Source organism: Durio zibethinus, chromosome 25 (assembly GCF_047325235.1).
Source record: "Durio zibethinus cultivar Kanyao isolate XHJ-2024 chromosome 25, ASM4732523v1, whole genome shotgun sequence".
In the NCBI taxonomy this organism is placed as follows: domain Eukaryota; kingdom Viridiplantae; phylum Streptophyta; class Magnoliopsida; order Malvales; family Malvaceae; genus Durio; species Durio zibethinus.
Window position 1 is genome coordinate 1,323,147 of NC_143186.1, and position 22,918 is coordinate 1,346,064.

General features: G+C 42.1%; 1 non-coding gene and 6 pseudogenes across 1 annotated transcript; all 7 read right to left on the reverse strand.

Annotated features, from left to right (window-relative positions):
• Positions 1 to 10: 10 nt before the first annotated feature.
• Positions 11 to 166, reverse strand: LOC149511448 (5.8S ribosomal RNA; annotated as a pseudogene).
• A 291-nt stretch (positions 167 to 457) lies between these two features.
• LOC149511449 (18S ribosomal RNA) lies at positions 458 to 2,222 on the reverse strand (annotated as a pseudogene).
• A 4,176-nt stretch (positions 2,223 to 6,398) lies between these two features.
• LOC149511450 (25S ribosomal RNA) lies at positions 6,399 to 9,665 on the reverse strand (annotated as a pseudogene).
• Positions 9,666 to 9,896: 231 nt separating this feature from the next.
• Positions 9,897 to 10,052, reverse strand: LOC149511451 (5.8S ribosomal RNA; annotated as a pseudogene).
• A 4,325-nt stretch (positions 10,053 to 14,377) lies between these two features.
• Positions 14,378 to 17,675, reverse strand: LOC149511452 (25S ribosomal RNA). The gene has a single exon (XR_016333886.1). It is a non-coding gene; the product is annotated as a 25S ribosomal RNA (ribosomal RNA).
• Positions 17,676 to 17,904: 229 nt separating this feature from the next.
• On the reverse strand, positions 17,905 to 18,060 carry LOC149511453 (5.8S ribosomal RNA; annotated as a pseudogene).
• Positions 18,061 to 18,351: 291 nt separating this feature from the next.
• Positions 18,352 to 20,089, reverse strand: LOC149511454 (18S ribosomal RNA; annotated as a pseudogene).
• Positions 20,090 to 22,918: the final 2,829 nt, after the last annotated feature.

Sequence of the window (22,918 nt, forward strand, 5' to 3'; positions counted from 1 at the left end):
CGATGCTGCATGACACCTAGGCATGCATGGCCTCAGCTTAATGGCTTGGGGTGCAACTTGCATTCAAAGACTCTATGGCTTATGGGATTCTACAAGTCACACCAAGTATCACATTTTGCTATGTTTTTCATTGATGCGACAGCTGAGATATCCATTGTCAATAGTCATTTTGGTTTTTCACAACAAAAGGAGTCACAGTGCTTCTTGCACATGTATTGCTAATAGGATGGTGATAACGCACGTGCTTTTTTCCATTTTGGTTCCTTAGTATGATTTAGGCTAGGGATTCATTATTCAACCACGGGTAATGACGTCAATCATTTTCCCCACCCAAGAGGTGAAATGAAGTGACTATTTGGCCTGCCAAAGGCTTAAAAGAGCTCAGGGCATGGAGGCACCCTTGCCCTCTTAGTGTTTTGTTAATGTATTCATAGGTCATTCGTTGAGTGGGTTTTGACAATGATGTTTCCACAGGTTCACCTACAGAAAACCTTGTTATGACTTTTTCTTCCTCTAAATGATATGATTCAGTGGATTTCTTATGATGTTGTGGGTAGCGAACCATCTACATTATGACAGGTGGTGTGTATAAAAGGTAGGGACATAGTCAATATGATCTAAAGACTCACGTTTACTAGGAATTCCTTGTTGAAGACCAACAATTTCAAAGATCTATCCCCATCATGATGAAATTTCAAAGATTACCTAAACCTATCAACCAAGGCTATAGACTCATTGAATGCATCAATGTAGCACGTGTGTAGCCTAAAACATCTAAGGGCATCACAAATATATTATTGCCTCAAACTTCCTTAGCCTAAGCAGCCATAGTTCCTCTAAGAAGCTAGCCATGAAGGATCACCTCCGCATAGCTAGTTAGTAGGCTGAGGTCTCATTCTTTAACATAATTAAGCAGACAAATCACTCCACTAATTAAGAACAACCATACACCACCACCTATAGAATCAAGAAAGAGCTCTTAGTCTGTCAATCTTTACTATGTCTAGACCTAAAAAGTTTCCTTGTGTTGAGTCAAATTAAGTTGTAGGTTCCACTCCTAGTGGTGCCTTTCTGTCAATTCCTTTAAGTTTCAACTTTGTGACCATACTTCCCTCAGAACCCAAAGACTTTCATTTCTCATAAGGTGCCAACGGAGTCCTAAAAGTAACATCTGTTGATCCCTAGTTGACATCATTTATGGTTGAGACTAGGATGGTATTTGATCAGTTTTTAGCCCCCAACTTTTGTTCTTAATTAATGAAAACATCCTTGGCAAATGCTTTTGAAATTGTTCATCTTTTATAAATCCAAGAATTTTACCTCTGATTATGTATGCGAATGCCCTTGACTATCTCGATTAATCATTACTTCAATCCTAAAGGCCAACATAATAGGACCAAAATCCTATAATGTTATCCCATGCTAATGTATACTAGTGTAGGCCTACTTTAAGCACTCTAATTTCTTCAAAGTAATAGCATCAGAGGAATGACTCAGCCAGTTAAGGCCTAGAGTGCATCACTGGTAGTAAGGACAAATAGATTGGTGCTCACCATGAGGTGGACCAAATGACCTAACCCTAGTTCCAATTATGAGCTTTTTAACTACAATAACTTAAATATACCCTATTAGAGCTGGAATTACCACTGTTGTTGGCACCAGACTTGCCTTCCAATGGATCTTTGTTAAGGGATTTAGATTGTACTCATTCTAATTACCAAACTCATAGAGCCTAGTATTGTTATTTATTGTCACTACCTCCCATTGTCGGGATTATGTAATTTACACGCCTATTACCTTCCTTAGATGTGGTAGCCATTTCTCAGGCTCCTTCTTCGAAATCAAACCCTAATTCTCTATCACCCATCACCACCATAATAGGCCATTATCTTACCATCAAAAGTTGAAAGGGTAAACATTTGAATGATGTGTTGTCAGCATAAAGGCTGTGAAATCTGTCAAGTTATCATGAATTATCAGAGTAGCGGGCTAAGCTTACATCGACTTTTTATCTAATAAATGCATCCCTTCCAGAAGTTGAGATTTGTTACATGTATTAGTTTTAGAATTACTATGATTATCTAAGTAATAGATACTGTCAAACAAATTATAACTAATTTAATGAGCCATTCATAATTTCACGATTTGAATTACTTTATACTTATACATGTGTGGCTTAATCTTTGAAACAAGCATATGACTATTGGCAGATCAACTAGGTAGCATTCTTTTAAGACATTGGCACTACATAGGCCTTAATGCACTGATCAAATGATGGAGAAAGCCAACAATGAGCATAATTGTTGAGCACATGAAATGCACGGCATCAAATGAACAAGGGCTAAGAGCCTGCGTACACAAAATGTTTTGCATTTGAGAATATGATCAAACACCAGTACACTAATGTAGCCATAAAGGTTTGGGTGGCACGCTTAGGACATGGGGCACGATTGAGGTCTGACCTATAGCCCCTAAGGACATAAGATGAATAAGAAATGGTAAGACATTCAGTTTCCATTGATTTTGGTATACAACATAGGATCCTAATTGCACCCCCATTTATGATGACCAGATGGGGGAGATTGAAGAGGATGATAGGTCAATAATTTGATGCATGAAACATGGAGCCTAATAACATATAGAACCATAGCACCACTCATATGGCCATTACGTACAAGTGGCAACATCCACGCACAATAGTCCATAATGCCTCTGATCGATTACTCGATGAGCAAGCAGAGAAAATGATGTATGAGGCCATTCCATAACCTCTTGGCATGGAAAAAACACAAGCAAGGGCCATGAGACTACCCTTGCCATCCAACAAGCAACAATGGCATGTCAACACCAATGCTTGGTCTGGCCAAAGTCACACATGTAAACTCTACTATCACCACCCCAAAGGGATGTTACCTAATTAAAGGACCTGTTCCTAAGGTCTTGGGTAGCATCGACTGCATGCACAAGCTTGGCCAAGCCAAGGCTTTTTTATGGTCTACAAGAAGGTACCATAAGACTACCAAATACCTGAGAGACTTGGCCAAGCCAAGCCATAACTGCATCTTTTACTTGCACCACCTTATCATGTTGTTGCCTAATTCAGGGACTAGGTGGAGGGTCTAGACAACATCAACCATAGGCACAGGCTTGAGCTTGACTTTTTCTTTTCCATATGCAAGCCAATCGATCGAGATCGTGGGTACCTATGACTCATCGAAGCAACCAATCACCAGACAAAATGGTCAAAAGGAATGCATGACCTAGATTTTGCACTAGGTACATTACCGTCGATGTACATGACGATAGGCCAATCATGCCCACCTATTCCCCCTTGTGGGGCGAATGGAAGCTCGGACAACCACCCTCTAAAGAGTATGAGAGATTTTACAAATGCTAGTAATAGATATTAAAGTGTCTAAAATGAGGACACTTTCTTCAAATAGGCATATCCTACATCAAGGGTTCATAGGTGCTGATCGTGGCTGAGGCATATTCCCATACTAAGGCTTAGCATATGGCGATAGTGTTCAAAGCAACTGCCTACACCAAGGGCTAACTTTTACTGATGTTGGATGAGGTATGTGCCCATACCAAGTCTAGATTGTGCTAATGCTGATCAAAGTTTGTGCCCATACAGAGGGCTAACATGTGCTGATGGTGATTGAGGTAAGTGCCCATACAAGGGCCAGCATGTACTGGTAGTGGTCCAACATGTGTCGATGGTGGTCGAGACAAGTGCCTATACCAAGGGCTAACTTATGGTGATGGTGGTCAAGGTAAGTGCCCGTACCAATGTTTAACTTGTGCCGATGATGGTCGAGGCATGTGCCCACACCATGTGCCAACATAGGCCATTGATGGTTGAGGCTTTGGTTAAAGTTTGATTTTGGGCCATGGTGTATATGCTGGGCTTAGCCATGTACTAGTGTTGCATTTTTTTATCTGGGGCACCATTATCAGAGCATCATTGGAGAGCCTAACTGGTGGTATTAGGGTTTTCGATGATTAGATGTGATGGCTAGAGGTGTGCACACATGATGTGCTATGGGTGCTGTCCTTGGCCCTTATATTAGCCACCTATTCATCAAAGATCCTTGACAATTCACACACCTTTAAAGAACATAAGAGCTTTTATAGGTTCATAGCCAATAGCCATTCAAGTGTTTGAAATGGGGATGCCTTTTTCAAATGGCCACAAAATTTTTTGCACATCAAATTTTTAGCTGAATTATTTTATGGATGCTGGGATCGGGGGGTGTGCACACATGGTGCATGGCTCGGGCCCAAGATACCCATACGCATGCATCAATGGTGCATGCCCCAATATGCACCAATGGTGTTTGAGGAAACTACCCGTACAAAGGTCTAGCATGTGCCAATGGCAGTCAAAGCATATGCCGAGACTAAGGGCCAATAAGTCCTGATGGTGGTCAAAGCATGTACATGTGTCATGGTCCATAAGTTGGTAAATACCTAAAGGTTCTAGGGGCATAAGATTTGACAGCCAGGGAGATTAGGACTTGAGGCTTATTAGAGAACTAGGTCATGGGGAACTAGCCCAAAATAGTGGTATAAGTACTGAACGGGGACTCAAGAGGCTCAAGCATGGTGTTCATGTTTAGCAAAATTGAGACAAGCTTATGTGTAGGTGTTGGTGAGTGTTTATATGAATTTACAAGCCATAAAAATGGCATTGGCATGGTAGAACTATGAAGATGTGCTTGAACCCACCTAATGCCTAGTCATGGTACACATGTTGCATTGCCCAAGCCTATGATACCTATATGTGATGTGTGCCACAGTATGTGCTAATGGTGCTTGAAGGAACTGCCCACTCAAAAGGCTAGCATGAGTTCATGGTAGTTAAGGCATGTGTTGGGACCAAGGCATATGCATGTGTCATGGTCTGCAAGCTAGTCCACACCTAAGGGTTCTAGCGGGATAAGGTCTAATAACAAGGGGGACTAAAGCCTAAGGCCTACTAGAGGCCTAGATCATAAGGAACTAACCCAAAATAGTGGTATGGGTAGTGATCGAGACTCAAAAGGCTCAGATAGGGTGTTCATGTTTGGTAGAATTGAGCCAAGCCTAGGTACAGGTGCTGGTGAGCGCTTATATGAATTTACATGACATAAAAATGGCATTGGCATGGTAGAAATATGAAGATGTGCCTGAACCCACCCACTGCCCGATCATTATGCACATGGTGCATGGCTTGAGCCTAGGATACCCACATATGGTGTGTGGCCTAGCATGTGTCAATGGTGTTCGAGGGAACTGCCTGCACAAAGGGTTAGCATGTACCAATGATGGTCGAAGCATGTGTCGAGACCAAGGGCCAACATGTCCCAATGGTAGTCGAGGAATGTGTATGTGTCATGGTCCACAAGCTGTCCACACCTAGGGGTTCTAGTAAGACATGATCTAATAGCTAGAAGTACCAAGCCTTGAGGCTTATTAAAGGCCCAGGTCATAGGGAAATAGCCCAAAACAATGGTATGAGTAGTGATCAAGACTCCAAAGCCTTAGACAAGGCTTTTAGGTTTGGCAGAATTATGTTAAGCCTAGGTATTCGCACTGGTGAGTGATGCATAAGGACATAGTCAAACCTAAGTGTAGGCACACCTAAACATAGTCATGGTTTCGATTAGATTTATGGCCTTCTGGAAGGCCTTGTATTACAAGTCAAAGTTTGATAAGCTAGAATTATGCTTAGCACTTGAGTTTTGTAGGTTGACTTAGGTAGGTGGAGTCAATTCCCTGTCTAAGGCCATACAATGTTTAGCTTAAGACCAGAGTTGGTGATACATGCACCAAGCATCATTTGGTGTCAATGGCGATCAAGGGCTAAATAAGTGCCTACGGTAGAATAGTCATGGTACACAGGTTGCACCAAGTGCCAGCATCTACCAAGGGCTGTTTAAGGTAAAAACAAGTGCCAACATCTATTAAAGAGGTGTCTGAGGCAACAACTCATACCAAAGACCCACTTGTATGGATAGTGATCAAGGTAAGTGCCTGTACTAAGTGTTGACATCTGGTGATGGTGTCCAAGGCAACATCCCATTTACATTAAAGGGCTAGCATCAGATGATGGTGTCTAAGGCAACATTGAGCTAGCATCTAGGAATGGTGTTCAAGGTAACAACTCATTCGTACCAAGGCCTTACGTGTGAGGGCATGAGGAGTTTGGGGCAAGTTCTTATGTCGAAGGTGAGCCCATCCCTATAATGAATACTGAAGGCATTCGATTGTCGTTTACTTGGATACTCAAAAAAAGGGATGTCATCACCCGGGCAAATCAATTGCAATGGAGAACATTATTCATCCCCAACTACAAAGAGGTATCATGTAAAACAATGAAGTGAAAGGGCTTCAGTGGGTGTGGGGAGGGAGGGAAGAATTGAAGTGACAAAGGGTTAAATTTTAATGGATTGTGGCAGCAAAGCCACTCTACCACTTACAATATCCCATCATATATTTAAGTCATTTGCAAAGGATTCTACCTACTGCTTTGTGGGAATTAAGCTCTAAAGAGGTCTGCATAGCTTGTCCACCACTTTGGCTATACCTACAACATGTGCCTTTGGGGCCCATGGGCCTCTACTATGGGTTGGCAATTGGCTGGTGGGCACGTGCATTACTTCTAGCTTAGATTCTAACTTAGATGCATTCAGTCATAACCCTGTGCACAGTAGCATCGCTCCACTAGCTTTTCAACCAAGTACAATGACCAATAATGCAAATCAACGATTCCTCTTGTACTATGTTAAATTACTATTGTGACACTACCATTAGTTAGGTAAAACTAACCTATCTCGCAATGGTTTAAACCCAGCTCACATTCCCTATTGGTGGGGGAACAATCCAACACTTGGTTATGAATGCTATGAATGTTGGCTACCACTAGCCAGTTATCCCTATGGTAACTTTTTTGACACCTATAGCTTTAAATTTTGAAGCTCTAAAGGATTAATAGGCCACGCTGTCATGGTTCATATTTGTACTAGAAATCATAATCAAACAAGCTTTTACCTTTTTATTCCACATGAGATTTGTATTCTTATGGAGCTCATCTTAGGACACTTATAATACCTTTTAACAGATGTGCCTTCCCAGCCAAACTCCCTACCTAACAATGTCTTCTACATGGAATCGACTAAGGCTGGCCTTGGGTCTAAAATAAGGGGTCATGCCTTGCCTTTGATTCATGGAATAAGGAAAATAATGTTAAAAGTAATGCTATTTCAATTTCACCTGAGGGCTTCCATTTTTCATACACCTTTCAAGTCATTTCACAAAGTCAGACTAGAGTCAAGCTCAACAAGGTCTTCTTTCCTTATTGATTCTGCCAAGCTTGTTCCCTTGGCTATGGTTTCACCGGATAACAGACATGGACAATAGGAATCATATTAATCTATTCATGCCTGTCACTAATTTGATGATGAGGCATTTAGCTACCTTAAAAGAACCATAGTTACTCTTACCATTTACTCGTAATTGGTTGAATTTCTTCACTTTGACATTCAAAGCACTGGGCAAAAATCACTTTGAACAAGCATCCATAAGGACCATCGTAATCTTTGTTTTAATTAAATAATTAGATTCCCCTTGTCCATACTAGTTATGAGTCGATTGTTCGTCACCTAAAGAAGGCTTCTGAGGGAGCCATTCCTAATCTATCCCAAGGCCAGCACACGGCAACCCGCTCTCATAGTAAGAATAGGTTAAGCAGTGCATCAATAGCCTATGGGTTCAAGACTAGGACCCCCATGCCCAGCCTTTAGAGCCAATCTTTTTCTTGAGGTTACGAATCCATTTTGCCAACTTCCCTTGCCTACATTGTTCCATTAACTAAAGGCTATTCACCTTGGAAACTTGATGTAGTTATGAGTATGACCAAGCACGAATGGCATTTGCACCTTCAAACTTTCAAAGGCCACCGAGGGTACACCAGACACCATACGACGTGCGATGCTCTTCTTACTGCTAGACCCTACCTCTGGCTGAGTCTTTTTTAGGGTGGCAGGCCATTAAACATAAAAGATAATTCTACCCAAACATCTTCAGACTCCCTAATATTGCCATTAGCTATCGTGTCCCCATTCAAGAATTTTAACTTGATTCCCTTTCAAAGCTCACGCTGGATGCACTATCAGATGGGCTTCTTTGGTCTTTTAAGATTGACAAACCCATGTGCAAGTGTCATTCACATGGAACCTTTCTCTTATTTAACCTCTAAAGTTCTCATTTGAATATTTGCTACTACCACCAAGATCTGCACTAATAGTTGCTCCACTTGGGCTCGTGCCTCGAGTTTTACGATGATCACCTTACCCTCTTACTCATCAGGGCTACCCCTTTGCCTTGACAATTAGATATAGGTTGTGTTGTTAAATGCCATCCATTTTTAAGACTAGTTGATTTGGTAGGTGAGTTGTTACTCACTCTTTAGTAGATTTTAACTTCTATGAGCACCATTCTAGTATCTTAATCGACCAACACCCTTTGTGGGTTCTACATTAGCATGTAGTTAGGCACTATAACCTAGCTTTCACTTCATGTATCACCAGTTTTGATTACCAAAATTGGCCCACTTGGTGCTCTCGATTTTATGGCACGACTCAATAAAGTAGCCATGCCATCCTACCTATTTAAAGTTTAAGAATTGGTTGAAGGTGTTATGCCCCTGATGCTTCTAATCATTGGCTTTACCTGATAGAACTTGCTAAAGGCTCTAGCTATCTTAAGGGAAATGTTAGAGGGAACCAGCTACTAGATGGTTTGATTAGTCTTTTGCCTTTATACCTAAGTCGGATGGATGATTTGCACATCAGTATCACCACGAGCCGTCACTAGAGTTTCTTCTAGCTTTACCTTGCTCAGGCACAGTTCACCATCTTTTGGGTCTTGACAGCCATGCCCACACTCAAAACCTTCTTAAAAGATCAAGGTTGGTCGATAATGCACGCACGAAGGATACTGCCAATTAGCTTCCTTATGCTTTACAAGTTTTCTAACCTACTGACTCGCACACACATGTTAGACTCCTTAGTCCGTGTTTCAAGATAAGTCAGATAAAGAGCTCATAGGCAGAAATCGAGAGATGTCGATGTCAAGGTATGCCAAGATGGCATATGCTGTATTCCATGATCATGGTGATGATATCTCTGTGGGTATATTGAAAGCCTGGGCATGGGTCATGGTCGTGACCTACATTGGTCCATACCTTGAGTCGATCGTTAGACAGACTCTCACCATTCCACATCCGATTGAGGCTCATCGCTGGCCCTCAACCACTTTCCTCCTGACAATTTCAAGCACTCTTTGACTCTCTTTTCGAAGTTCTTTTCATTTTTCCCTCATGACACTTGTTTGTTATTGGTCTTTTGCCATTATTCAAACTTAGATAGAATTTACCACCTGATTAGGGCCCCATTCCCAAACAACCCACCTCATAGATAGCACATCGTGGTGTGACATGGTCTAGGCACAATAAAGCTCTCACCCTCTTTAGTGCCATTTTCCAGGGGACTTGAGCCCAATCCACTATTGAAGATGCTTTCCAAGGGTTCACCATTACTAGAGGAATCCTGGTAAGTTTCTTTTCCTCTGCTTATAGATATGCTTAAACTTAAAGTGTAATTCTGCCTAATCTAAGGTCATGATGCAAGCATTAACTGAGTGATATAAGGGGTTCAATGGGGTCTGAATAGACAACAAATGTGCATCTTCCAAGATGAGGCACACCAAGAGCTTAACCACCAATGATTAAACACTATCATTGCTGGGGACTTACTTTTATGCTAACCATAACCAACGAGATCACGAAAGGCCATTTTTGCCCTTCTCACCTAGATCCTGATGGTCAGGGGGTTAGAGGGGGTGACAATGCATGACACCTAGGGAGGCATGCCTTCGACCTAATGGCTTAGGGCACAACTTACATTTTAAGACTCGATGGTTCATGGGATTCTACAATTCACACCAAGTATCGCATTTCGATACATTCTTCATTGATGCAAGAGCTGAGATATCCATTGTCGATCGATTACTTGATGAGCGAGCAAAGGAAATGATGTATGAGACCACACCACAACTGCTTGGCATGGGAAAAACACAAGCAAGGGCCATAAGACTACCCCTACCATCCAATAGGAAATAACGGCACAACATCAACAATGCTTGGTTTGGCCAAGAATGCATACACAAACTTTGCTATCACAACCCCAATGGGACTTAGCTTGATTTAAAAACTTGTTTTTGGGGTCTTGGGCGACATCAACTGCATGTACGAGCTAGGTCAAGCCAAGGTAATTTTGTGGTTGACTAGAAGGGACCACGAGACTTCCAAATACCCAAGAGACTTGGCCAGGCCAAGCCCACAACTGTAGCTTCTACTTGCATCACCCCATGGAGTTGTTGCTTGATTTAAGGACTTCTTTTGGGGTCTAGGGTAGCATCAGTAGCAAGCACAAGCATGAGCTCAACTGCCCTTTTTTGTATGCAAGCTAACTGATCGAGGCCCTCAGTACCTATATGACATCAGAGTAACTAGTCGCCATACAAAATGGCTAAAAGTCATGCACGACCTAGATTTTGCTTTAGGGACATTGCTAAGGATGTACGCAATGATAGGCCCATCATGCACACCTATTCCCTCCATGAAGAGAAAAAGAGCCTAAACAACCACCCTCTTAAGAGCATGAGAGATTTTACAAATATGCTAGTAGTAGACATTAAAGTGTCTAAAATGAGGACACTTTTTTCAAACAAGCATACCCCATACTAAGGGTACATAAGTGTCAATGGTGATCAAGGCATGTGCCTCTACCAAGGCCCAACATGTGGTCATGGTGTTCAAGACAACCGCCTGCACCAAGGCCCATTTTCTATCGATGCTAATTTAGGGCATGTGCTTACACCAAAGGCTAGCATGTGCCGATGGTGGTAATGGCAAGTACTCATATGAAGGGCCAACATGTCTTGATAGTGGTCCAACATATGCCAATGGTGGTTGAGGCAAGTGCTCATACCAAGGGCTAGCTTGTGTCGATGGTGGTTAAGGTAAGTGCCTATACCAAAGTCTAGCTTATGCCAATGATAGCTGAGGTATGTGCCTGTACCATGCACTAGCATAGGCCATTAATGGTTGAGGCCTTGGCTAAAGTTTGATTTTCGGCCACGGTGCACATGCTAGGCTTGGGCATGTGCTTAGTGCCATATTTTTTTCCTGGGGCACCATCATCGGAGCATCATTAGAGAAATTGATTGGTGACACTAAGGGTTTTGGTGATTGGGGGTGGGGAGCCAAGGGGTGTGTACACATGATATGTGATGGTTGCTGGTCCTTGGCCCTTATATTGGCTCTCCAACTCTTAAAAAACCTCGACAACTCACCCCCCTTAAAGAGCATAAAAGCTTTTATAGGTTCATAACCAATAGCCATTCGAATGTTTAAAATGGGGATGCTTTTTTCAAATGGCCACAAAATCTTCTACACTTTGATTTTTTATCTGAAGTTTTTTAGAGATGCTAAAAAGAATACAAGGATCATGTATACCAAATTTGGGCCTAAAATGCCTTCTAAAAAAATTAAAAAAATTTCAAGCCGTAAAAAATTTTAAAAGTCATGAAAGATAGAAAACAAATCATCTTGCCATGAAACTTCGCATGAAGGCTTAAGAGAGCATTATATGAATTTACAAGCCATAAAAATGTCATTGGCATTATAGAAATATGAATATGTGCCTGAACCCCCTACTACTTGATCATCGTGCATATGTTGTATGGTAAGGGCTCAGGATACTCACATGTGATACGTAACCTAACTTATGCCAATGGTGTTTGAGGGAATTGCCTATATAAAGGGCCAACATTTGCTGATAGTGGTCGAAGCATGTGCTAAGACCAAGGGCCAATATGTCCTAATGGTGGTTGAGGCATGTGTATATGTCACAGACCACAAACTGGTCCATGCCTAAGGGTTCTAGTATGAGAGGGTTCAACCACCAGTATGACTAGGCTTTGAGGCCTATTAGAGGCTTAATTCATAGGGAACTAGCCTAGAATAATGGTATAGGCAGTGATCAAGACTCAAGAGGCTTAAGCACAGTGTTTATGTTTGGTAGAATTGAGACAGGCCCAGGTGCGGGTGTTGATGAGGGCTTATATGAATTTACAAGCCATAAAAATGGCATTAGCATGGTAGAAATATGAAGATGTGCCTAAACATACCCATTGCCCAACCATGGTGCGCATGGTGCATGACCCGGGCCCAGGATACTCATGTATGGTGTGTGCCTTAGCGTGTGTGGATAGTGTTCATAGGAACTACCCACACAAAGAGCCAACATATGTTGATGGAGATCAAAGCATATACCAAGACCAAAGGCCAATATGTCTTGATAGCGGTTGAGGCATGTACATGTGTCATAGTCTGTAAGTAGGTCCATGCTGAGGGGTTCTAGCAGGATAGGGTCTAACAGCTAGGTGGACTAGGGCTTGAGGCTTACTTGGGGCCTAAGTCATAGGTAACTAACCTAAAATAGTGGTATGGGTAGTGATCGAGATTCAAGAGGCTTAGGCATAGTGTTCATGTTTAGTAGAATTGAGCCGGGCCTAGGTGTGGGCACTGGTGACTGCTTATATGAATTTACAAGCCATAAAAATGGCATTAGCATGGTAAAAATAAAAATGTACCTGAACCCATCCATTGTTTGATCATGGTGCACATGGTGCATGGGCTGGGCCCAAGATACCTGTGCATGGTGCATGCCCTAGTATGTATCAATGGCAGTTATAGCATATGCCAAGACCAAGGGACAATGTGTCCCGATGGTGGTCGAGGCATATGCATGTGTCATGGTTCGCAAGCTAGTCCACACCTATGTGTTCTAGTAGGATAGGGTCAAAAGCTTTGAGGCCTACTAGTGGCCTAAGTCAATAGGAACTAGCTCGAAATAGTGGAATGGGTGGTGATCAGGACTCAAGAGGCTCAAGCATGGTCTTCATGTTTGGCATAATTAAGCCAAGCCCAGATGCGGGCATTAGTGAGTGCTTATATGAATTTACAAGCCATAAAAATGGCATTGGCATGATATATATATAAAAATGGGCCTAAACCCACCCACTACATAGTCATGGTGCACAACCTGAGCCTAGGATACCTATACATGGTGAGTGGCCTAGGATATGCTAAATGTGCTAAAGGGAACTGCCTATACAAAGGGCCAATATGTGCCAATGTGGTTAAAGCATGTATTAAGACCATGGGCCAACATGTCCCGATAATGGTTGAGGAATGTGTATGTGTCACAGTCTGTAAGCTGTTCTACGCTTAGGTTATAGTAAGACAAGGTTTGATGGCTTAGGGGACCAAGCTTTAAGGCCTACTGGAGGCCTAGGTCATAGAGAGCTAGCTTGAAACAATGGCATGGGTAGTGATCAAGACTCTAGAGTCTCAGCTTGGTGATCAGGTTTGATAAGGTTGAGCTAGGCCTAGGTGCAAGCTCTGGTGAGTGATGTATGGGAACATAATTAGACCTAGGTGCGGGCATTGATGATTAAAGTGCAAGCACATGTTTAGACCTAGGTGCAGGCATGCCTAAACGTAGTCATGGTTCGGATCAAATTTATGGGCTTTTAGAAGGCTTGATACTATAGGACAATGTTTGACAAGCTAGAATTATGCTAAGCACTTGAGTTTTGTATGTTGACTTAGGTAGGTGGAGTCAATTCCCTATCCAAGGCCACATGAAGTTTGGCTTAAGTCCAGAGCCAATGACACATGCACCGAGTGTCATTTGGTGTCGATGGCGATTGAGGGGCAGACAAGTGCTTTAGGTGGAAGGGTCATGGTACATATGCCATACCAAGTGCTAGCATTTACCAAAAGGGTGTTCAAGGCAACAACCTATACCAAGTGTCAGTATCTACCAATAAGGTGTCTAAGGCAACAACCCATGCTAAAAGCCGCTTGCTTAGATGGTGGTCAAGGCAAGTGGCATCACTAAGTACCAACATCTGACGATGGTGTCCAAGGTAACATCCTACCTACAAAAAGGGGCTAACATCTTTTGATGGTGTTCAAGGCAACAACAAGATAGCATATGGCGATGGTGTCTGAGGCAACAACCTACCCACACTAGGGGCTAATGTGTGATGGTAGGAGGACTTTAAGGTAAGTGCCTGCATCAAGGGTGAGCCCATCCCTATATTGAGGGCATTTAGTTATTGTTAATTTGGATGCTTAAGGGAGGGATGTCATTACTTAGGCTAATTGGTTGCAATGGAGAACACCATTCATCTTCAACCCCAGCATGGTATAGTGTAAAAGATGAATTGAGAGGGCTTCAGTAGGTGTGGAGGGGGAGGGATGAATCAAAGCAATAAAGGGCTGAATCTTAGTGGATCATGGCAGCAAGGCCACTTTACCACTTACAATATCCCATTGCATTTTTAAGTCATCTACAAAGGATTCTTCCTGTTGTTCGATGGGAATTGAGCCCCAAAGAGGCCCATGTGGCTTGTCCATTGTTAGGGCTACATTTACGACATATGCCTTTGAGGGCCATGGGCCCTACTATGGGTCGACAATCAAGTAATGGGCATGTGCATCGATTCTAGCCTAGATTCTAACTTAGTGGCATTTAGTCATAATCTAGCATACAATAGCTTTGCACCATTAGCTTTTTAACCAAGTGTGATGACCAATTGTGTGAATCAATGATTCCTCTTGTATTGGTTAAAATACTATTATGACGTTGCCATCAGTAGGAAAAAACTAACCTATGTCACGATGGTCTAAACCTAGCTCACATTCCCTATTGGTAGGTGAACAATCCAACACTTGATGAATTCTGCTCCATATTGATAGGAAGAGCTAACATCGAAGGATAAAAAAGTAACATCGTTATGGACGTTTGGCTGCCACAAGCCAATTATCCTTGTGGCAAGTTTTCTGACACCTTTAGCTTTAAATTTCAAAGGTATAAAAGATCAATAAGCCATGCTTTCATGGTTCATATTCATATTAAAAATCAGAATCAAACGAGCTTTTACCCTTTTGTTCTACATGAGATTTCTATTCTCATTGAGCTCATCTTAGGACACTTGTGTTATCTTTTAACAGTTGTGCCACCTTAGCCAAACTTCTCACTTGATATTATCTTTCACCTAGATTGACCAGCCAAGGCTGGCCTTATGTATAATAGAAGGTGTTATGCCCTACCTCTGATTCGTACAATACGTAAAATAATGTCAAAACTAGTGGTATTTCAATTTTGCTAGAGGGCTCTCACTTATCATACACCTCTTAAGTCATTTCACAAAGTCAAACTGGAGTCAAGCTCAATAGGATCTTCTTTTCTTTTTAATTCTGCCAAGCTCATCCCTTTGGCTATGTTCTTGCTAGATAGTAGATAAAGATAGTGGGAATCTCATTAATCCATTCATGTGCATCACTAATTAGATGACAAGGCATTTGGCTACCTTAAGAGAGTCATAGTTACTCTCGCCATTTACCCACGCTTGGTTGAATTTCTTCACTTTAACATTCAAAGTGTTGGGCAAAAATCACATTACGTGAGCATCCACAGGGACCAAGCAATGCTTTGTTTAATTAAATAGTTAGATTTCTCTTGTCTATACCAGTTCTAAGTCAATTGTTCATTGCTCGAGGAATGCCTTCGAGGGAGCCATTCCTAATCCATCCCCTAATTGGCATGCGACAACCTGCCCTTATCATGGGAGTAGCTCGACCAGTGCACCGATAGCCAACGTGTTTAGGTTTAGGACTCCTATGCTTAACTTTTAGAGCCAATCATTTTCCCAAGGTTACTAATCCATTTTGCTAACTTCTTTTGACTACATTGTTCCATTAACTAGAGGTTGTTCATCTTAAAGACCTGATGCAATTTTGAGTACAATTAGGTATAGATGGCACTCGATCATTTAGATTTTCAAGGGCTGCTAGGGGCATATTAGACACCATGCAATGTGTGGTGTTCTTCTAACAGCTAGACCCTATCTCCAACTGAGCCATTTCTAGGGTGGACAGGTCATTAAATAGAAAAGACAACTATTCTTATGGCACCCATTGATGTCTTTGGACTCCTTAACATTGTAGTCAATCGTTGCATCCTAGTTCAAGAAGTTTAACCCGATTCCCTTTTAAAGCTAATGCCGAATGCATTGTTAGATGGGTTTTCCCCATCTTTTAGGATTGACTAACCCATGTGCAAGTGTCATTCACATGGAACCTTTCCCTTTTTTGGCCATCAAAGTTCTCATTTGAATATTTGCTACTATCGCTAAGATCTATATCAACGATCGCTCTTCTCAAGCTTGCATTATAGGTTTTACGATAACCGCTACATCCTCTTAGTTATCAAGGCTTGGCCCTTGCACTGACGGTAAGGTATAGGTCACGCACTTAAGTGCCATCCATTTCTGAGGCTAGTTAATTTGGTAGGTGAGTTGTTACACACTACTTACTGAATCTCAACTTCCATGATCGCTATCGTGCTATCTTAATCGACTAACACCCTTTGTGGGTTCTCGGTTAGCAAGCAATTGGGCACTGTAACCTAGCTTCCAATTCATCCTATTTAAAGTTTGAGAATAGGTTAAGGGTGTTGCACCCCTGATGCCTTTAATCATTGGCTTTACCCAATAGAGCTCGCTCATGGCTCTAGTTATCCTAAGGAAAACATCAAAGGGAACTAGCTACTAGATGGTTTGATTAGTCTTTCACCCATATACCTAAGTCAAAGAAATAATTTGCACGTTAGTATCACTGTGGGCCTCTACCAAAGTTTCCTCTAGCTTCACCATACTCAGGCATAGTTCATCATCTTTCAGGTCCTAACAAGCATGCTCACACTCAATCTCCTCTCAAAAGGTCAAGTTCGATCAGTGGTGCACCTGTAAGAGATCTTGCCAATCATCTTCCTTGCACCTTATAGCTTTTCTAGCCCATTGACTTGCACACATGTTAGACTCTTTCGTCCATGTTTCACGATGGGCCAAATGGGGAGCCCACAAGCCAATGTTGGGAGCATGCTAGTGCCAGGGAGTGTCGAGACAGCATGTGTTGTATTCAATGATCACAGTGTTGATATCTCCATGGGCATATGAAAAACTTGGGCTTTAGTTGTTACCATGACCTATGTTGGTCCATGCCTTGAGTTGATCGCTAAACCAACTCTCACCGTTCTACATTTGACTAGGGCACATTGTTGACCCCGATCTGCTTCCTTCTTGATAATTTCAAGCATTTTTTGACTCTTTTTTTAAAGTCTTTTTCATCTTTCCCTCACGATACTTGCTCACTATCAGTCTCTTACACGTATTTAGCCCTAGACAAAATTTACTGCCCTATTGGGGTTGCCTTCCTAAATAACTCGACTCGTAGATAGCACCTCATTGTACGATAGGGTCTAGGCACAATGGGGCACAATGGGGCACAATGGGGATCTCACCCTCTTTGATGCCTTTTTCCAGGGAACTTGGGCCTGGTTTGCCATTGAAAACACTTCTCTAGACTATAATTTAGATACTAAGGGCACTTAATTCTCAAGCTAGGCTCTTCTTGGTTCACTCTGGTAAGTTTTTTTTTCTCCACTTACTAATAAGCTTAAACTTAGTGGGTAATCCCGCTTGACCTGGGGTTGTGATGTGAGCACCAATTGAGCATTGTAGGGGTCTGATGGGGTTCAATGGACAATGAGCATGGATCATTAGAGAGGAGGCACATCGATAACTTTACCATAATGGTCACAGTGCTATCGTTGTTGGGGATTTCCTTTTGGGCCAACCATGGCCGATGAGATTGCAGGAGGCCATATTCCACCCCTATCACTCGGAGCCTAATGGGTGAAGGGTTGGAGGGGGTGTGATGCATGTCACCAAGGTAGGTGTGTCCTCGACCTAATGGCTTAAGGCATAACTTGCCTTCAAAGACTCGATGGTTCATCAAATTTTGCAATTCACACCAAATATTGTATTTCGCTACTTTCTTCATCGATGTAAAAGCTGATATATCCATTGTTGAGAGATGTTTTCATTTTTTATGACAAAAAGAGTCATGGTGCCACTTGCAAATGCACCACAAATAGGATGGCAAAGCCACATGTGCTCTTTTTCATTATAGTTTCTTGGTGCGATTCATGCCTGGGGTTCATTGTTTGGTCGTGGGTGAGAACATCAATCATTACACCTACTTGGAAGGTGAAACAAAGTGACCGTCACACTTGCTCAAGGTCAAAAAGGGCTAAGGGCATAGAGTCACCCTCTACCCCTTGGGGTTTTGTTATTGCATTTGTCGGTCATTCGTTGAGCTGGTTTCAACGATGATGATTCTGTAGGTTCACCTACAAAAACCTTGCTATAACTTCTCCTTCCTCTAAATGATAAGTTTTAGTGGGCTTTTCATGACATCACGGGTAGTGAACCATCCACATTGTCACGATCCAAACACTTCACCAAATCATTCAATCGGTAGGAGTGATGGGCGGTTGTACAAAAGGTAGGGACATAGTCAATGTGAGCTACTGAGTTATACTTACTAGGAATTCCTTATTGAAGACCAACAATTGTAATGATCTATCCCCATCATGATGAAATTTCAAATATCATCTCGGCCTATTGGCTAAGGCTATAGACTCGTTGAATACATCAGTGTAGTTCGAGTATGGCCTGAATATCTAAGGGCATCAAAGACCTGTTATTACCTTAAACTTCCTTAGCCCAAGCGGCCATAGTCCTCCTATGAAGCTAGACATGAAGGATCATATCTGTGTAGCTAGTTAGTAGGCTGAGGTCTCATTCATTAATGGAATTAACCAGACAATGTCTGTCCTTACTATGTTTGACTTGGTAAGTTTCCTTGTGTTGAGTCAAATTAAGCTAGAGGCTCCACTCTTAGTGGCGCCCTTCTGTCAATTCCTTTAAGTTTCAACCTTGTAACCATACTCCCCCAGAACCCAAAGACTTTGATTTCTCATAAGGTGTTGGCAAAGTCTTAATAGTAACATCCATCAATCCCTAGTCGGCATTGTTTATGGTTGAGGCTAGGATGGTATCTGATCGTCTTTAAGCCCCTAACTTTCTTTCTTATCTAATGAAAACATCTTTGACAAAGACTTTTGCAACTGTTCACCTTTCATAAATCTAAGAATTTCACCTTTGACTATGAAATACGAATGCCTCTGACTGTCCCTATTAATCATTACTTCAATCTCGAAGGCTAACACAATAGGATCAAAATCCTATGATGTTATCCCATGCTAATGAATACAAGTGTAGGCCTGTTTTGAGCACTCTAATTTTTTCAAAGTAATAGTGTCAGAGGAATGACTTGGCCAGTTAAAGACAAGAGTACATTACCAATAATAGAGACGAGTAGACCAATGCTCATCGTGAGGCAAATTAGACAACCCAACCCCAGTTTCAACTACAAGCTTTTTAACTGCAACAACTTAAATATATGCTAGTGGAGCTAGAATTACCCCGACTGTTGGCACCAGACTTGCCCTCTAATGGATCGTCATTAAGGGATTTAGATTGTACTCATTCCAATTACTAGACTTATAGAGCCTGGTATTGATATTTATTATCACTACCTCCTCATGTCAGGATTGGGTAATTTATGCGCCTGTTACCTTCCTTGGATGTGTTAGTTGTTTCTTAGACTTCTTCTTCAAAATTAAACCTTAATTCTCTATCACCCATCACCACCATAGTAGGCCACTATCCTACCATCAAAAGTTAAGAAGGCAAAAATTTGAATGATGTATCGCTAGAACAAAGGCTGTGCTATCTGTAGAGTTATCATGAATCATCAGAGCAACGGCCAAAGCCTGCATCAACCTTTTATCTAATAAATGCATCCCTTCTAAAAGTTGGGGTTTGTTACACACATTAGCTCTAGAATTACTATAGTTATTTGAGTAGTAGATACCATAAAAAAAACTATAACTAATTTAATGAGCCATTCATAATTTCACAGTTTGAATTAGTTCATACTTAACCATGCATGACTTAATCTTTGAGACAACATATGACTATTGGTAGGATTAACCAAGTAGCATTCCTTTAGCATGTTGGCACCATATGGGCCTTAATGCATCGACTAAAAGACAGAGAAAGCCAACACAGAGCATAGGGTTAAGCATGTGAAATACATGGTATTGGGCGAACAAGGGCCGAGCTTGTACCCAAAAAACATTCTGCATTCGAGAGCATGATCAAACACTGATGCACCAATGTGGCCATGAAGGTTTAGGTGGCACACTTGGGACATGAGGCATAATTGACGTCTAACCCATTGCCCTTAAGGACATAAGATGAATAAGGGATGGCAAGACATCCAATTTTCAGTGAGTTAGGTATGTAGCACAGGATCTCGACTATGCCCTCTAGGTATGATGACCACATAGGGAGAGATTGACAAGGATGATGGGTTGACAGTTCAATGTATCGAGCATGGAACCTGTCAACACATGCAACCATAGCACCACTTATATGCCTGATACGTACAAGTGGTAGCATCTATGCACACCAGCCCACAATGCATCCGATTAATTACTTGATGACCGAGTGCAGAAAATAACATGTGAGGCCACACCACAACTATTTGGCATGGCAAGAACACAAGCAAAGCCATGAGACTACCATTGCCAACCAACAGGTAACAATGGTAGGACACCACCAACGCTTGGTCTGGCCAAAATGGCACACGTAAACTTCGTTGTCACCACCATAAAAGGACACTGCCCGATTTATGGACTTGCTTCTCGGGTATTGGGTAGCATCAGCTATGTGCATGGGCTTGGCTAGGCCAAGGCATTTTTATGGTTGATAAAAAAAGACTACAAGACTACCAAATACTCGATAGACGAGGCTAGGCCAAGCTCGTAACCATAACTTCTACTTGTACCACCGCATGGAGCTGTTACCTAAATTAGGGACTTGGTATGGGGTCTAGGGTAGCATCAGCCACAAGCATAGGCTTAAGCTTGGCACAGCCAAGCCCTTTTTCTACATGCACAACAATCGGTCAAGGTTATGGGTACCTATAGGTCACTAAAGCAACCAATCACTGGACAAGATGACCAGAAAGCATGCACAGTATGGATTTTGCTCCAGGGACATTGCTGTGGATGTACGTAATGATAGGCCCATCATGTACACCTACTCTCTCTTGAGGGAAGAGGGGGGCTTGGACAAGCACCCTCTAAAGAGTATAAAAGATTTTATAGATCTGCTAGCAGTAAACATTAAAGTGTCTAAAATGAGTGCACTTTTTTGAAATAGGCATATCCCATACCGAGGTTCTATAGGTGTCGATGGTGGTCGAAGCATGTGCTTGTACCAAGGCCCAGCATATGGCGATGGTGTTCAAGGCAACTACCTGTAACAAGGGCTATCTTTTGCTAATACTGATCGATGCATGTGCCTATACCAAGGGCCAGCATATACGAATGGTGGTCGAAGCTAGTGCCTATACCAAGGGCTAGCTTGTGCCGATGGTGGTCAAGGCATGTGCCTGCACAATATGCTAGCATGGGTTGTTGATAGTTGAGGCCTTAGCCAAAGTTTGATTATGGGCCATGGTGCACATACGGGGCTTGGAAATGTGCTAGTGCCGTATTTTTTTGCTTGGGGCACCATCACTAAAGCATCATTGGAGAACCTAACTGGCTGTATTGGTGGTTTCGATGATTGAGCTGAATGCCAAAGGTGTGCACACATGATGTGCGATGGGTGCTAGTCCTTGGCACTGATATTAACCCCTAAACCACCAAGGAACCTTGACAACTCACACCCCCTTAAAGAGCATAAGAACTTTTATAAGTTCGTAGCTAGTAGCCATTCAAGTGTTTAAAATACGGACACTTTTTTCAAATGGCCACAAAATCTTCTACACTTTGATTTTTTAGCTGACATTTTATAGATGCTAAAAAAATACAAGGATCATGTATACGAAATTTGGGGGCAAAACTCTTTCCAAAAAAGTTTTAAAAATCCCTAATAGCAAACAATTTCAAAAATCATGAAAAATAGAAAATGAGTCATCTTGCCATGAAACTTCACATGAAGGCTTAAGGTGCCATTATATGAATTTAAAAGCCAAAAAAATGGCATTGGCATGACAAAAATATGAAAATGTAACTAAACCCACCTACTGTTTAATCGTGGTGCACGTGGTACATGGCTTGGGCTTAGGATAGCCGTATATGGTGCATGGCCTAGCATGTGCTGATGGCGATCGAGGGAACTACCTACCTAAAGGGCTAGCATGTGTCGATGGTGGTCAAAGCATGTGCTGAAACCAAGGGCCAACATGTCCTGATGGTGGTCGAGGCATGTACATGTGTCATAGACTAGAAGTTGGTCTAGGCCAAGGGTTTCTAGCTAGATAAGGTTTGACAGCTAAAAGGACTAGGCCTTATGGCCTAATGGAGGACTAGGTCAGGGGGAACTAGCCCAAAATAGTGGTATAGGTCATGATCGAGACTCAAAAGGCTTAGGCACAATGTTCATGTTTGACAAAATTGAGAGAGACCCAGGTACAGGCATTGGGAAGTGCTTATATGAATTTGCAAGCTATAAAAATGGCATTGGCATGACAAAAATATAAAGATGTGCTTAAACCCACCCATTGTCAAGTCGTGGTATGCATGGTGCATGGCCCAAGCCTAGGATACCTATTTATGGTGCACACCTCAACTTGTGCCAATGGTGTTCGAGGTAACTGCCCACATAAATGGCTAACATGTGCTTATGGTGGTCGAAGCATATGTCGAGACCAAGGGCCAACATGTTCTAATGGTTGTCGAGGTATGTGCATGTGTCACCATCTACAAGCTGGTCCATGCCTAAGGGTTCTAACGGGATAGGTCCTAGAGCCAAG